The following is a 14,131-nucleotide window of genomic DNA, read 5'->3' on the forward strand; positions in this document are numbered from 1 at the left end:
AATTGTTTGACTCTCAAGACATTCTGACGCAATTTTCAACAGCGCAGAAGGATTTTGTTTTGTAATTTCATGGACAAATTCTCAACTTTATGTTTCATCCCCTAAAATACAATGAAAAAAGGAAGACCAACCTAAGCCATAACAACAATGTTCATTTATTTCCGAAATTCAAACGCTTTCATAGTGTATGCTGCAGACAACTTCTCAGAAACAGGGCCCTCTATTGTCTGATTTAAATTTGCAGGCAGTAAGGCGGTAGAAGTCATACGCACGTACTTAGCACACTAACAGTACCAGCAGTTGGTATGCATATCTTCTAGACTCGGTATTCTCAATCATCCTATTTCAAACTTAGTTAAATAAATTGTGAAAATCATTAGCATTGCTGGCTGCATGGTACAGAAGCAAATCCTACTTTCAAAAGCCCCTTCAAAATTTACCCCTTAGTATTAACATTTTGTGGCTTTGATCACCACTTTCAACTTCTCCTTTTCCAGTTTCATTTAGTGCCTGTCCACTGTTAGCTGCATAATCCATTCTGTCAAATACTGCTATGTGAAAATTTCAATGTAAAAGCAAGCAGTGGCTGTGGATAACTACACTTCATCATTGGTTATTCCCTTATGAATGGTCGTGAAGTAGAAAGTGCCTAACTTAAAGGTCTGCCAGACAAATGTAAGGGGCAATCACAGAGATTTCTGTGGCCCAGACCTTCAGGTGCTGCAAGAGCTGTATGACAGCATGCAACATCTGACAATTCTATTAAGGGACACAGATAAAGGGGCTTCTCAATCCACTTAAGATGCAAATCAGAGGCAGTTGATTTTGAATAACAAAAAGCATGAGCAAAGTTCTGCAAACAAGTTTAAATGCTTATTACAAACAAGATCAATATCAAGGAGACATCTGTATTTGCCAATGGAAGAAGTAATCAAAATCCAGTTACTACTACATGTAAAGATCAAAGATCTATCTCCCTGTGCAGCCACTTTCAGTAAATTATGGGCATATATTCCCAGATCCCTTTGTTCTACCACACTCCTCAGTGCCCTACCAATCACTGTGTAAGACCTATGTTGAATGATCCTACAAAAGTGCAACACCTCGCATCAAATTCCATCTGCCATTTTTCAGCCCATTTTTCGAGCAAGTCCAGATCCCACTGCATGGCTGTGATAGTCTTCCCCGCTTCGCTGACCATTACACCCCAATCTCGGTCTCATCCACAAATTAGCTGATTCAGTTAACTATATTACCATCCAGATCATTGATCTAGATGACAAACAACAAGCATCAATCCCTGTTGCACACCACTAGCCACAGGCCACCAGTCAGAGGGGCAACCATCTACTACCACCCTCTGGTTTCTTCCACAAAGCCAATGTCAAATCCAGTTTCCTGCCTCATCCTGACCAACCCTCCCATGCCAGATCTAGTCAAAGATCATCAAAATCTTTCAGCAAACAACTTCACTCTTACAATTACAACCTGCCTTAATATATTGACTCACTCATATCAGTGAAGGGAGTGAAAAACAACTTTGTTTTTGATCTTTATCCATTTTTTTGGGAAAAGTGCATATCTGCGTGCATTGAGAACAGAATAAAACTTAGCTGGAACACAGCCAAAATCCATTTTTTAACCTACTAACATGCTTGATTTGCACCCTTGTCATCTTTTAAAACTTCCAAAGATTCAAGTACACATTTGATATTCCTGTTTAATGAAGCAGTATTGCAGCAAAATGGAATGTGCATGACAAATAGTACGCTGAAACACTATGATGGAAAACCAGGGTAATACCTAACAAACTCAGCAAAGCAAGGGGGAAAAAAAGTTACAGAACAAAAAAAACACTAAATAAACTCTGAAAACTACCCTTACCCTGCAAGTAATAGTTGACAGATCAGGAGAGAAACAGAGTTAATATTTCAGGTCAGTGAAAGGTCACCAATCTGAAACATTAACTCTGTTTCTCTCTCCACAGGTGTTACTTGGTGTGCCGAGTATTTTCAGCATTTACTATTCTGATTTAAAATTTCTACTATTTTATGTTTTAATATAAAAATGTATTTATTTTACTCATGCATAGAAGTGAGATTTCAGTTTGGGTAGAGCAGAAAAATCATAGAACTGTTCAATCACGAACAAGAGAAAAGTCTGCAGATTCTGGAAATCCAAGCCACATACACAAAACACGCCGGAGGAACTTTAGCAGGACAGGCAGCATCTATGGAAAAGAGTAACAGTCCACGTTTCGGGCCAAGACCCTTCACCTGGACTGGAGGGCAAAAAAAGGTGAGGAGTCAAGAGTTAGAAGGTGGGGGAGGGGACGAAGATACACAAGGTGATAGATGAAACCGGGAGGGGTGAAGTAAAAAGCTGGGAAGTTGATTGGTGAAAGAGATAGAGGGCTGAAGACAGAAGGCCATGAAAAGTGGGGGGAGCAACAGAGGGAGGCGATGGGCAGTTAAGGAAATAAGGTGAAAGAGGGAAATTGAATGGGGAATGGCGAAGTGGGAGGGGCATTACTGGAAGTTCAAGAAATCAATGTCATGCCATCAGTTGGAGGCTACCCACATCGAATATAAAGTTCTGCTCCGCCAACCTGAGTGCGGCCTCATTGTGACAGTACAGGAGGCCATAGACTGACATGTCAGAATGGGAACGTGAAGTGGAATTAAAATGTGCAGCCACTGGGAGATCCCACTTTATCTGGTGGATGGAGCGTAGATGCCCAACGAAGCGGTCTCCCAATCTACATCGGAACTGTTCAACTACAGCATAGTTTTACACTTTCTCACCCACTTCTTACAGACTTGTTCTTAGAACCTTTGAAAGCGAAGAAGATCCATAGAGCTATAGAATCGTAGAAAAGTACAGCATAGGAACAGGCCCTTGAGCACATGAAGTCCATGCCAAACCACTTAAACTGACCAGTTCAGTCTCATGCATCTGGACCACAGCCCTCCATACCTCTTCCATCCATGTATGTGTCTATAATTCTCTTAAACGTTACAATCCAGCTTGCATGCACCACTTGCACTGGTAGCTCATTCCACACCCTCACAACTCTCTGATAGTGCATTTATCCATCTATATTCCCTCATAATTTTGAATACCTCTATCAAATCTCTCTTCAATCTTCCACGTTCAAAGGAATGAAGTCCTAACCTATTCAATCTTTCCTCCAGTCCTGGCAAAATCCTTGTAAATTTTCTCAGTACTCTTTCAAACTTATTTACATCTTTCCTGTAGGGAAGGTGACCAAAACTGCATACAATATTCCAAATGAGGCCTCACCAACATCTTATACAAACTCAACAAAACATTCCATCTCATGTACTCAATACTTTGATTTATGAAGGCCAATGTGCCAAAAAGCTTTCTTTATGACCTAATCTACCTGTGCAGCCATTTTCAATCAATTATGGATCTGTATTCCCAGAACCCTTTGTCTACCACATTCCTCGGTTCCTCTACAAATCACTGTGTAAGACCTATGCTGAATGGTCACACTCACACTTGTCTGCGTTAATTTCCATCTGCCATTTTTCAAGCTCGTACAGATCTTGCCGCATGCTCTGATAGTCTTCCTCCCTTCACTGTCCATTACACCCCCAAACTTGGTCTCATCCACAAATTAGCTGATTCAGTTGACCACATTACCATCCAGATCATTGACCTAAATGACAAATAACAATGGACCCAACACCAATCCCTGTGGCATTCCACTAGTCACAGGCCTCCAGTCAGAGAGGCAACCATCTACTACCGCTCTCTGGCTTCTTCCACAAAGCCAATGTTTAATCCAGTTTACGACCTCATTTTGAATGCCAAGCAACTGAACCTTCCTGACCAACCTCCCATGCAAAACTTTGTCAAATACCTTCCTAAAGTTTATATAAACACTGCCTTGATTTCATCAGCTTTCCTCGTAAATTCCTCAAAAAACTCTGTAAGATTGATTAGACACCACTTAGCATACACAAAGCCATGCTGACTATCACTAATGAGTCTCTGTCTATCCAAACACTCATATACCAGTTCCTTCAGAACACCTTCCATTAACTTTACCACTACTCATGTCAAGCTCACCGGCTTATAATTTTCTGATTTATTTTTAGAGTCCTTCGTAAACAATGGAACAACACTGGCTGTTCTCCAATCCTCTGGTACCTCACCTATCATGAAGGATGAGTTAAATATCTCTGCTACAGCCCCTGCATCTTCTTCCCACAAGGTTCAAGACAACACCTTGTCAGGCCCTGGGGATTTACCCACCCTAATTTGCCTCAAGACAGCAAACACCTCCTCCTCTGTAACCTGTATAGAGTCCATGACCTCACTGCTGCTTTGCCAAACTTCTGTGTCCGCCTACCGAGTAAACACAGATGAAAAAAATCCATTTAAGATCTTCTCCATTTCTTTTGGCTCCATGCATAGATTACCATTCTGATCTTCCAGAGGACCAAGTTTGACTCTTGCAATCCCTTTGCTCTTAACAAATCTGTAAAATCCCTTCAGATTCTCCTTAACCTTGTCTCCTAGGGCGATGTCATGCCTTCTTCCAGCCATCTTGATTTCTTTCTCAAGTGTTCTCTTACATTTCTTACACTCCATAAGTACTTCATTTGTTCCTACCTCCCTCTACCTGCTGTGCACCTCCTTTTTTTTATCTTAACCTGGGCCTCAATATCTCTTGAAAATCAACCTATTTTCTTTAATTCTGACAGGCACGTACAAGCTTTGTACTCTCAAAATATCACTTTTGAAGGCCTCCCACTTGCCAAGTACACTTTTGCCAGAAAACAGCCCATCCCATTCCACACTTGCCAGATCCTTTCTGATACCAACTTTGGCCTTTCTCCAAAATGGAACCTCAATCCGAAGACCGGACGATATTTACTTTGGAACTAAAGGCATTGTGATCACTAAAGGCAAAGTGTTCCCCTACACAAACTTGTCAACTGCCCTGTCTCATTCCCTAATAGCAGATCAGGTATCACACACTCTCTCCTTGGGACTTCTATGTATATAGATGAAGGAAACTTCCCTGAACACATTTGACATACTCTATCCCATCTAGTCTTTTTACAGTATGGGAGTCCCAGTTAATATGTGCAAGGTTGAAAACCACCTACTATTCATACCTTATGTTTCTTACAACAGTCTGCAATCTCTCTACGATTTGTTCCTCTAAATCGCATGGACTGTTGGGTGGTATATAATACACCCCATTAACTTGGTCAACCCTTTCTTATTTCTCAGTTCCACCCATAAAGCCTCACCAGATGAGTTCTCCAGTCTGTCCTGACATTTTCCCTGACTAGTAAAGCCATCCCTCCCACTCTGTCATGCCTAAAACAACATAACTCCAGAATAGTGAGCTGCCAGTCCTACCCCTCCTGCAACCAAGCCTTACTAAAGGCATAAGTCCATGTGTTGATCCATGCCCTGAGCTCATCTGTCTTTCCTGCAATACTTCTTACATTGAAATATACGCAGCTCAGAACATTGGCGGTATTGGTTGAGACATAATTGCCTAGCATACTGGGAAGTCTCTCTTGCATACCTTAAAAATGTATTATGATATCTTTCAATCGGGAGAGTTGAAAAGACTCCTTTGACAGTAAAACATTCCCTTAGCACTGTTCTGAAGTCTCATCCCAGTTAACAACGTATGTACCGGAGTGGTACTTGAAGCTGCACTATCTGACATACTGTTGAACAAAGATCAATAATGTCAGACGAGTTAACTAGATGCTCCAATGCTATCTGGAAGAGACCAGCTATTTCAACAAAACTGGGATCAACCTGGAGACTCTCATCTGCATAACTCCATCACGACATCAGGCAATGTGCTTATTCACAAAGTTATACAGAATGTTTGTTTTCCTCGACACCAAAAACATTGAATTAATCAAGCAAAACTTAGTAGAATGTTTTGTAAATTTATGTCAAAATTTCTCATGTCATATGTTGACAATTTGAGTAGAGAACAGAATAGGAGAAGAAGAATTTTATGGAGGTTTTCATTTTCACAGGGTTTGGGGAGTACAGTCCATTCTAAGCATTTTGGGTGCATGAATCAGAAAGAATTAGCAGGCAGATGCAGCAAGTAGTATTCATCTTGGCCTTTCATTCCATGGGTTTTGGAGTATAGAAATAAGAAAGTATTATTACAATTGTGGTCCTGGCGAGGCCACGTGTGGCATCCTATGCACATTTTATCCTCCTGATCGTAAAAAACAAGGATATACTTGTACTTGAAGAAATCCAAAGGAGATTTACTCAACCGATTTTGGATGAGAGGCTTTCCCAAGATGAGCAGCCAGATCTGTATCCTTTGACGTGTTTAGAAGAATGACGGCTAATCTCACAGAAACAGAAGGTCCCAAGGGGACATGACAGGGTAAAACTGACCTGCTTCTACTTGGTGGGAGAGTCAGAAAAGAAGAGACATAGTTATGTGATAAAAGGCCAGACATTTAATGTTGAGGTGTGCAGAAACTTGTTCTCACAGGGGCTGTTGAGTATCTGTGATTCTCTACTCTGGAAGGCTGTGGAAGCTATACTATCCAACTTACTTGAGACAGACAAGTTTCTGAAAGGTCGGTAAATTTATGAAGGCATGGTAGTGTAGTGGTTAGCATAATGCTGTTACAGTAACAGTGACCCAGGTTCAATTCTTGTTACTCCCTCTGAGGAATTTGTACATTCTCCCTGTGACGATGGGTTTCCTTTGAGCACTCCAGTTTCAAAGAAAACCTACAGCACAATACAGGCCCTTTGGCCCACAATGCTGTGCCGAACATGTACTTACTTTAGAAATTACCTAGGGTTACCCATTGCCCTCTATTTTTCTGAGCTCCATGTACCTATCCAGGAGCCTCTTAAAAGACCCTACTGAATCCACCTCCACCACCGTCGCCGGCACCCCATTCCACGCGCTCACCACTCTCTGCATAAAAAACTTACCCTTGACATCTCCTCTGTACCTACTTCCAAGCACCTTAAAACTGTGCCCTCTCATGTTAGCCATTTCAGCCTTGGAAAAAAGCTTCTGACTATCCACATGATCAATGCCTCTCATTATCTTATACCCCTCTATCAGGTCACTTCTCACCCTCCGTCACTCCGAGGAGAAAAGGCCAAGTTCACTCAACCTGTTCTCATAAGGCATGCTCCCCAATCCAGGCAACATACTTGTAAATTTCCTCTGTATCCTTTCTATAGTTTCCACATCCTTCCTGTAGTGAGGTGACCAGAACTGAGTACAGTACTCCAAGTGGGGTCTGACTAGGGTTCTACAGCTGTAATATTACCTCTTGGATCTTGAACTCAATCCCACGGTTGATGAAGGCCAATGCACCTCCCACATTCCAAAGGCATACAGGTTAGAAGGTTAATTGGGCACACGGGTGTAATAGGGTGGCACGCAGTCTCTGGGCCAGGAGGACCTGCACCATGCTGTAACTCTAAAAAAAATGTAATTGAGAGCAATATGGAACTGACATGGAGAAGGTATTATGATCTGGGGCAGCTTCGCCATGATAATAGCGAATTGCAAGGCAGGTTAGGGGCCAGATGGCCATTTCTAGTTGCTATCTTCATGTGCTTTTGGGTCTGATATCAGGGAGTTATTATTTTTTGCTAGACCCATAGGGGCAGGCACAGACCTGGAGGAATGGAAAAGATCTGTTGTTCATTGGTTTGATGAAACAAATCTTCTTCCCATCCCACCTCCACTTGATGCACTATCAACTTTGATACCTTTAGTGCACTGGGGTATTGATATTTGTAAAGTTGGGGTAACTTTTCAAAGTCTGCTTTAGGAAATATTGATATTGCTGTGGGAATTATAATTCCAGGTATTCTCTGCTGGAAACATGTTCTGACCTTGAAAGGGAATGTTTTGTGTAGGCAAGTATGGTTGAGTTTCAAACAGGGTCTCCTAACACTTCCGAATGAGAGTCACCCTGACAGACTAGCTGTGTTTGAAGAAAGCTGAAGCCCCCCGTACAGAGCTTGTAGCCTATGTTCTAGTGTATGATCTGGGCTGGGAGGTGGGTTTCTATGTACTGGGCTGTAGTCATTACAAAACAAGAAAGGGTATGTTTGCAGGATTGGGGTAGCAACGCTGCTTCTTCTAGCTAGTAAGTAGTGCTGCAGGCCTCAATGCCCGTCTCTGAAGCTGTCCTCAATTCAATCATTGGAATTCCGAAGACCAGGATTATCTGCATTTGACACTGTCAGACCTACGATATTTAAATAATCTCCCAGTAGCTTTCGTCAACCCTTGTCACGGCTCTGATGGACTGTGGTTTGGTTTTAAATTTTAAGACCTTCCTTTATTTATTCCTACTACATGTTCTTTGCTGATGGGATCAGCATTTATCACCTACCTCAACCTGCTGTTGAGAAGGATATGTTGAACTGCTTTCTTGAACTATTGAACACCCGACAAATTCCGAGGTTTACACCCCGCGTTGAACAATTGTTCCAAGTAGGGATGTGTGTGAAGTGGTTGGAGATTAGTGGCACTCCTCTGTAATGACAGCACTTAACCTTCCAGGTGCTAGGAGTTGTTGGCTTGTAGGTGCTAAAGAAAGGAGTCAGGAAGAGGATCACCGCTAAGCAATCTGCTCTTGAAGCCAAATAATTTTATGTGTAGTAAAGTTTAGACCATAAGACATAGGAGCATAATTAGGCATTCAGCCCATCGAGTCTGCTCTGCCATTCCATCAAGGCTGATGCCAGATCCCCTCAAACCCATACACCCACCTTCTCTCCATATCATTTGATGCCCTGACTGATCAGGAAATGACTAACTTCCACCTTAAATATACACACAGACTTGACCTCCACCGCAGTCCGTGGCAGAGCATTGCACAAATTTACTGCTCTCTGGCTAAAAAAAAACCTCCTTATCTCTGTTCTAAAGGGTCACCCCTCAATTCTGAGGCTGCGCCCTCTAGTTCTGGATACCCCCCACCACCACAGGAAACATCCTCTCCACATTCACCCTATCTACTCCTTTCAACATTTAGTAGGTTTCAATGAGATACCCACCCCACACACCCCCCCCCCGGCATTCTTCTAAATTCCAGTGAGTACAGGCCCAAAGTTGCCAAACACTCCTCATATGTTAACCCCTTCATTCCTGGAATTATCCTCATGAACCTCCTCTGGACTCTCTCCAATGACAACACATCCTTTCTGAGATATGGGACCCAAAGTTGTTGACAATACTCTTAAGTGCGGCCTGACTGGTGTCTTATAAAGGCTCAACATTATCTCCTTGCTTTTATATTCTATTCCCCTTGAAATAAATGCCAACATTGCATTTGCCTTCTTTACTACAGACTCAACCTATAAATTAACCTTTTGGGAGCCTTGCACTAGGACTCCCAAGACCCTCTGCACATCTAATGTTTGAATTTTCTCCCCATTTAGATAATAGTCTGCACTATTGTTCCTTTTACCAAAATGCGTTATCATACATTTCCCAACACTGTTTTCCATCTGCCACTTTTTGACCGTTCTTCCAATCTGTCCAAGTCCTGCCACAATCGCATCGCTTTCTCAGCACTACCTACCCTTCCACCTATCTTCGTATCATCCGCAAACTTTGCAACAAAGCCATCAATTCAATTATCCAAATCACTGACAATGTGAGAAATAACGGTCCTAATACTGATCCCTGAGGATAGCACTAGTCACTGGCAGCCAACCAGAAAAGGCCCTTTTTATTCCTATTTGCTGCCTTCTGCCTGTCAGCCATTCCGCTATCCATGCCAGTATATTTTCTGTAATGCCATAGAATTTTATCCCATTAAAATTTCTGGACATTACTGGCCCACTCCAGGATGCGGCTGTTTAAGGACTCACCAATGGCAATGATGTTGTAAGTTAAATTAAAGTGGTGAGACTACCTCATATTATAGCTGACTCCTGTGTACCGTGTTTGTTTTCTGACACTGCGAGCCCTGCCTGAATGTGGTCTAGGTCTTGTATGCATGCTTGGGCTGTTTTGTTTTCTGTAGAGTTATGAATGAAATAGAACATTGCGTAATCAGCAACAAACGCTTCTGACTTTATGATGGAAAAAAGGTAACTGATAAATCAATTACTTAGGTTAATCCTAAGCAACCGTTCTTCAAGGGTTAAATTTCATCCCCAAATACAAGTGAACTGAAAACCACAGAGCACCCTTTGTCAATGACTGAATGAGATGTTTGCAATTGGAACCCTGCAGAGACCAAAAGATGTATGGTTTGGTTTATGAAGACTTTAGTTCTTAAAAAAAAAGGAACTTAAAAAATGCATAAGTCTCCACAAAATTATATCTATGTAACAGAATTGAATAGTTTTACTAGTATTATTAGGAAGGGTTTTTTTTGTCCTTCACACACCATGACACAGCAGAGGAAAGTCACATTGGCCAGGTCTCTGGCACTGAGTCTGGCTCTGTGACTCAGAAGGGATTGGGTGGGGGGAAGAAGAGGCGAACTGTGGTGATAGGAGTTTTGTGAGTTAGGGGAACTGAAAGGTTCTGTGGATGAGAACAAGATTCCCGGATGGTATGTTGCCTCCCAGGGGCCAGGGTCTGGGACATCTCAGCTTGAGTCCTCAACATTCTTAAGTGGAAGAATAAACAGCAAGAGCTCATGGTCCATGTAGCTATCGATAACAAGGATGGGAAGAGTGACAAAGTTCTGCAAGGTGAGTACAGGGAGTTAGGTGCTAAGTTAAAGTTACAGGACCTCCAGAGTTGTGATCTCAGGATTGTTACCCATGCCACGTGCTATTAAAGTCAGAAAAAGTAAGATCATACAATTTAACATGTGGCTAGGGAGTTGGTGTAGGGGGAAGGCGTCAGATTTTTGGATCATTGGGCTCTTTTCCAGAGAATGTGGGAGTCGTACACAAGAGATGGTTTGCACCTGAACTGGAAGGAGACTAATATCCTGGTCTGATAGGTTTGATAGTGCTACATTGCAAGGGGGGGGGGTTTAAACTAGAGTTGCAGGGGGATGGGAACTAGAGTGCCACAACAGTTAGCCAAGAGATTGTGGACACAGATGTTGTTGTGACCTCAGACAAAGTTAGGTCAAAAGGTACAGATTTTCCTGACAATTATCTCAATGGTGTTTGTAAAACTTTGCTCTGTGCATAGTAGCTTCCAAGTTGTCCTATACTATAATTGTGACTTCAAAATAAAACCCTTATGCTTATTATCTATAAGCATAAGGGTTGCTGTTACATCATGAAATACGCTTTGTAAATACAAATCCGTACCTTTCAAAACTTATTCTGTGCTCCTTTAAAGCTCATTCCTTACAGTTTAAAAATCATACATTATTGCACTTCTTCAAATGGCCAGCAATGTCACTGTTGAGCACAACATTATCAGCCTTAAAATTAATTTTTGCAAACCAGGAATTAAATTTCAAATAATTGTATAATTGGAATATCTTAATGTAGAATAAAATCTCCCTCAAATATACATCTGTCATTCTCCAACTATGAATTGAATAAGAACAACTATGAATTGACTAAGTGCTATTTACAAAATTCCATCTATATTCACTCTCTGAGTTTTCCATAAAAACACACGGCCACAGCACACAGGTATATTCTATTAAGGCATTAGATGTCTCTTTTTGGGTCAATAATTTAAAACAGTACCCAACAAGTTTACAAGTGTTATTCTCAACAGAGTCACAATACCATGACTACTACTCTAAACTTCCTACTGCTCTTCCCAAATTGCAATTCCGTTATTCTACAAACACTTTCTTCTACCTGTACCTTCACACTGCTGCAGATGAGTATCATTACAAAATCTCCTACCTTAATACATTCTCTTCAGTGAGCTATACACTGGAATAACATTTATGTTCCTGGTTTACCCTTCTCTCAATATTACCGTGCCTTTAAAGCCTAGCTAATCTGTGATTTATTTTTTCTTCTCCTTTCACTATTTGTCTTGGTGCTCACCATGTTGTCTTAACTTGAAAAAAAAGGATTCTAAACATTGTTGAACACGGATATTTTTGCAAGATATGAAATCTAACCCTCACTGATTCAACATCTGGTCATTCAAATAAACATTTAACAATTAAAAAATGAAATTATAAATGTTTGCAGCTAATGCCTAATCATAGCAAGTTGCTTTAATCTTTCACCCCATTGTTTGAAAGCACCAAGCTAACTCCAGAAAATAAGGCACCTTTGACTTTCATGTGTTCTGCTATATTATAAGAAACTACCAGAAACTGAAGACATATTATTCCAGTATGCATTATTCCCAAAGGTCATAACCTGCTTATGTACCTTTCATAATATAAGCATTATGTTTAGTTTTACTTTTTTCTTACTGTCCTTTACTATTCCAATTTTGAAACTGTACCTTAAGCAGTGTGCATGAAATTCCTTCCAACCAAAAAACAGATCAATAGCTGAGACTCTTAGTTTCTGAAGGCTCCAGAGACCAAACCTATTCTCCACGCACAGATGGTGGGCAAGGAAAGGGAGTAACAATTCTGTGTAATTAAGATGTAAAGTGTATTAAAAAGTTGAATACAGTACCATGCTTGCAGCATCAATAAAAAGTGAATTCTCTCTTTTATCCTGGTTGCATGTCTCTTTAAATTCAAACAAATGAGCACCATCCATAAAATCCAAAACGCCACCAGACGCTCATATTGTAGTGGAAGTACCACTAGAAAATAGCAAAATGTGAAGGAAACTTAATGATGTCATCTTTACTAATGTGTAGCAGACTCGCCCTGGAAGCAGAATGTTGTTTGCAGCCATCTTCAACCAAGCATCGACAGCATATTAATTTGCCACAATATATGAAACCAAGGTGTACCCTCCATGTCCAGGGCCTTGTGAGGGACTAACAGCAAGACTTTCAGCCAGCAGAAGTCCCAGTAATATTTCTCTCTAAGCCGAAACAGGAAACAAATTAACCACCTGTTATCTGAACTCAAATTACCTGCACACTTTGGTCTGCAATGTCGAACTTAATTTTAATTATGAAATCTATTTATCTGGCCCAAGGGCATGAAAGTTGCGATATGAATGCAAGCAAACCCTTTCTCCTATAGTGATCCAAATCAGTTAACACCACACCTTCCTCAGTTGGAACACCAGACTCACCAGACTGTGAACCTCACTGCCAGGCTCCAACCTCCAGGAAGACAGTTGGGAACTCATGAAATTCCACCTGCTTTATCCTGCTGTATGGTGCTTCATAAAGAAATTGCTAAAATATTAGGTGTTTGAAAAATGCTTTTTAAAACTTGCCTGATTAAGGTTAAACTTGCAAGCCTGCAAAGTCAACAATACTTTAATTTCTTTTCCTGAACTTACTGACACATGCAAGATCATCCATGATATACAAAATTGGTCACTGTGCTCACACTCAAGTCCAATCACCATAACTTTAATAGAAAACATCTTTTATCTAGTGTTTTTACACCTAATAATCAGACACCTGCATTTCAACTTTAAGACATCTTTACTGCATTTTGTGCAATGGTGTCAGATATAAGAATTAGGGGCTAGGAAAAGAATGACAATAGAAAATTATGCATGACTTATTGTTTTGCTTTGCAAACCTCACCTCCCCCTCAAAAACAAACGAAGACCACATTTATACTGAAAATAAAGTGGCTGCAAAAATAACTAATCTGACACTAAATAAAGATTGACCCAAAAAAAGTTTCACGCGTGGATTCTCCAGAACTTTTCGGGCAAAGTCTCTCTGTTCAAAATTGTTACCTACGTTCCCGGCTAAGATGCAAAATATTGCAACTTTTCCTGACTTCATTTACGCCCTCTCACTGTATCGTCTGAACACGGAGGGTTAGGAAACGTCCAAAGTAAAAGCAGTGTTAGATTAAAACAACAGAGTTATGTTTTACGTATGAGGAACAGCCAGGGATGAGTTTGCGGACCGATTCAATCCTTAGTGCCTGGCAATATCTGTAATTGGGTCTCCCGTTAATGTCGTCATCGGGACCAGAGGACAGACTATAATCGAGTATTTTCCCTCAACTATCCGATATCCGGCATACAATCCGATCCCTAGCTATTTTACTTCGCCATTCTGCCT

The 14,131-nt window shown here is 41.0% G+C and overlaps 1 protein-coding gene across 2 annotated transcripts in view; it reads right to left on the bottom strand.

Moving 5' to 3' along the window:
• The window catches only part of bcorl1 (BCL6 corepressor-like 1), a 220,225-nt gene that overhangs the window by 148,780 nt on the left and 57,314 nt on the right, over window positions 1-14,131 (bottom strand). The window lies entirely within an intron of this gene.

This window comes from Mobula hypostoma, chromosome 10 (assembly GCF_963921235.1).
Source record: "Mobula hypostoma chromosome 10, sMobHyp1.1, whole genome shotgun sequence".
NCBI classification, from domain to species: domain Eukaryota; kingdom Metazoa; phylum Chordata; class Chondrichthyes; order Myliobatiformes; family Myliobatidae; genus Mobula; species Mobula hypostoma.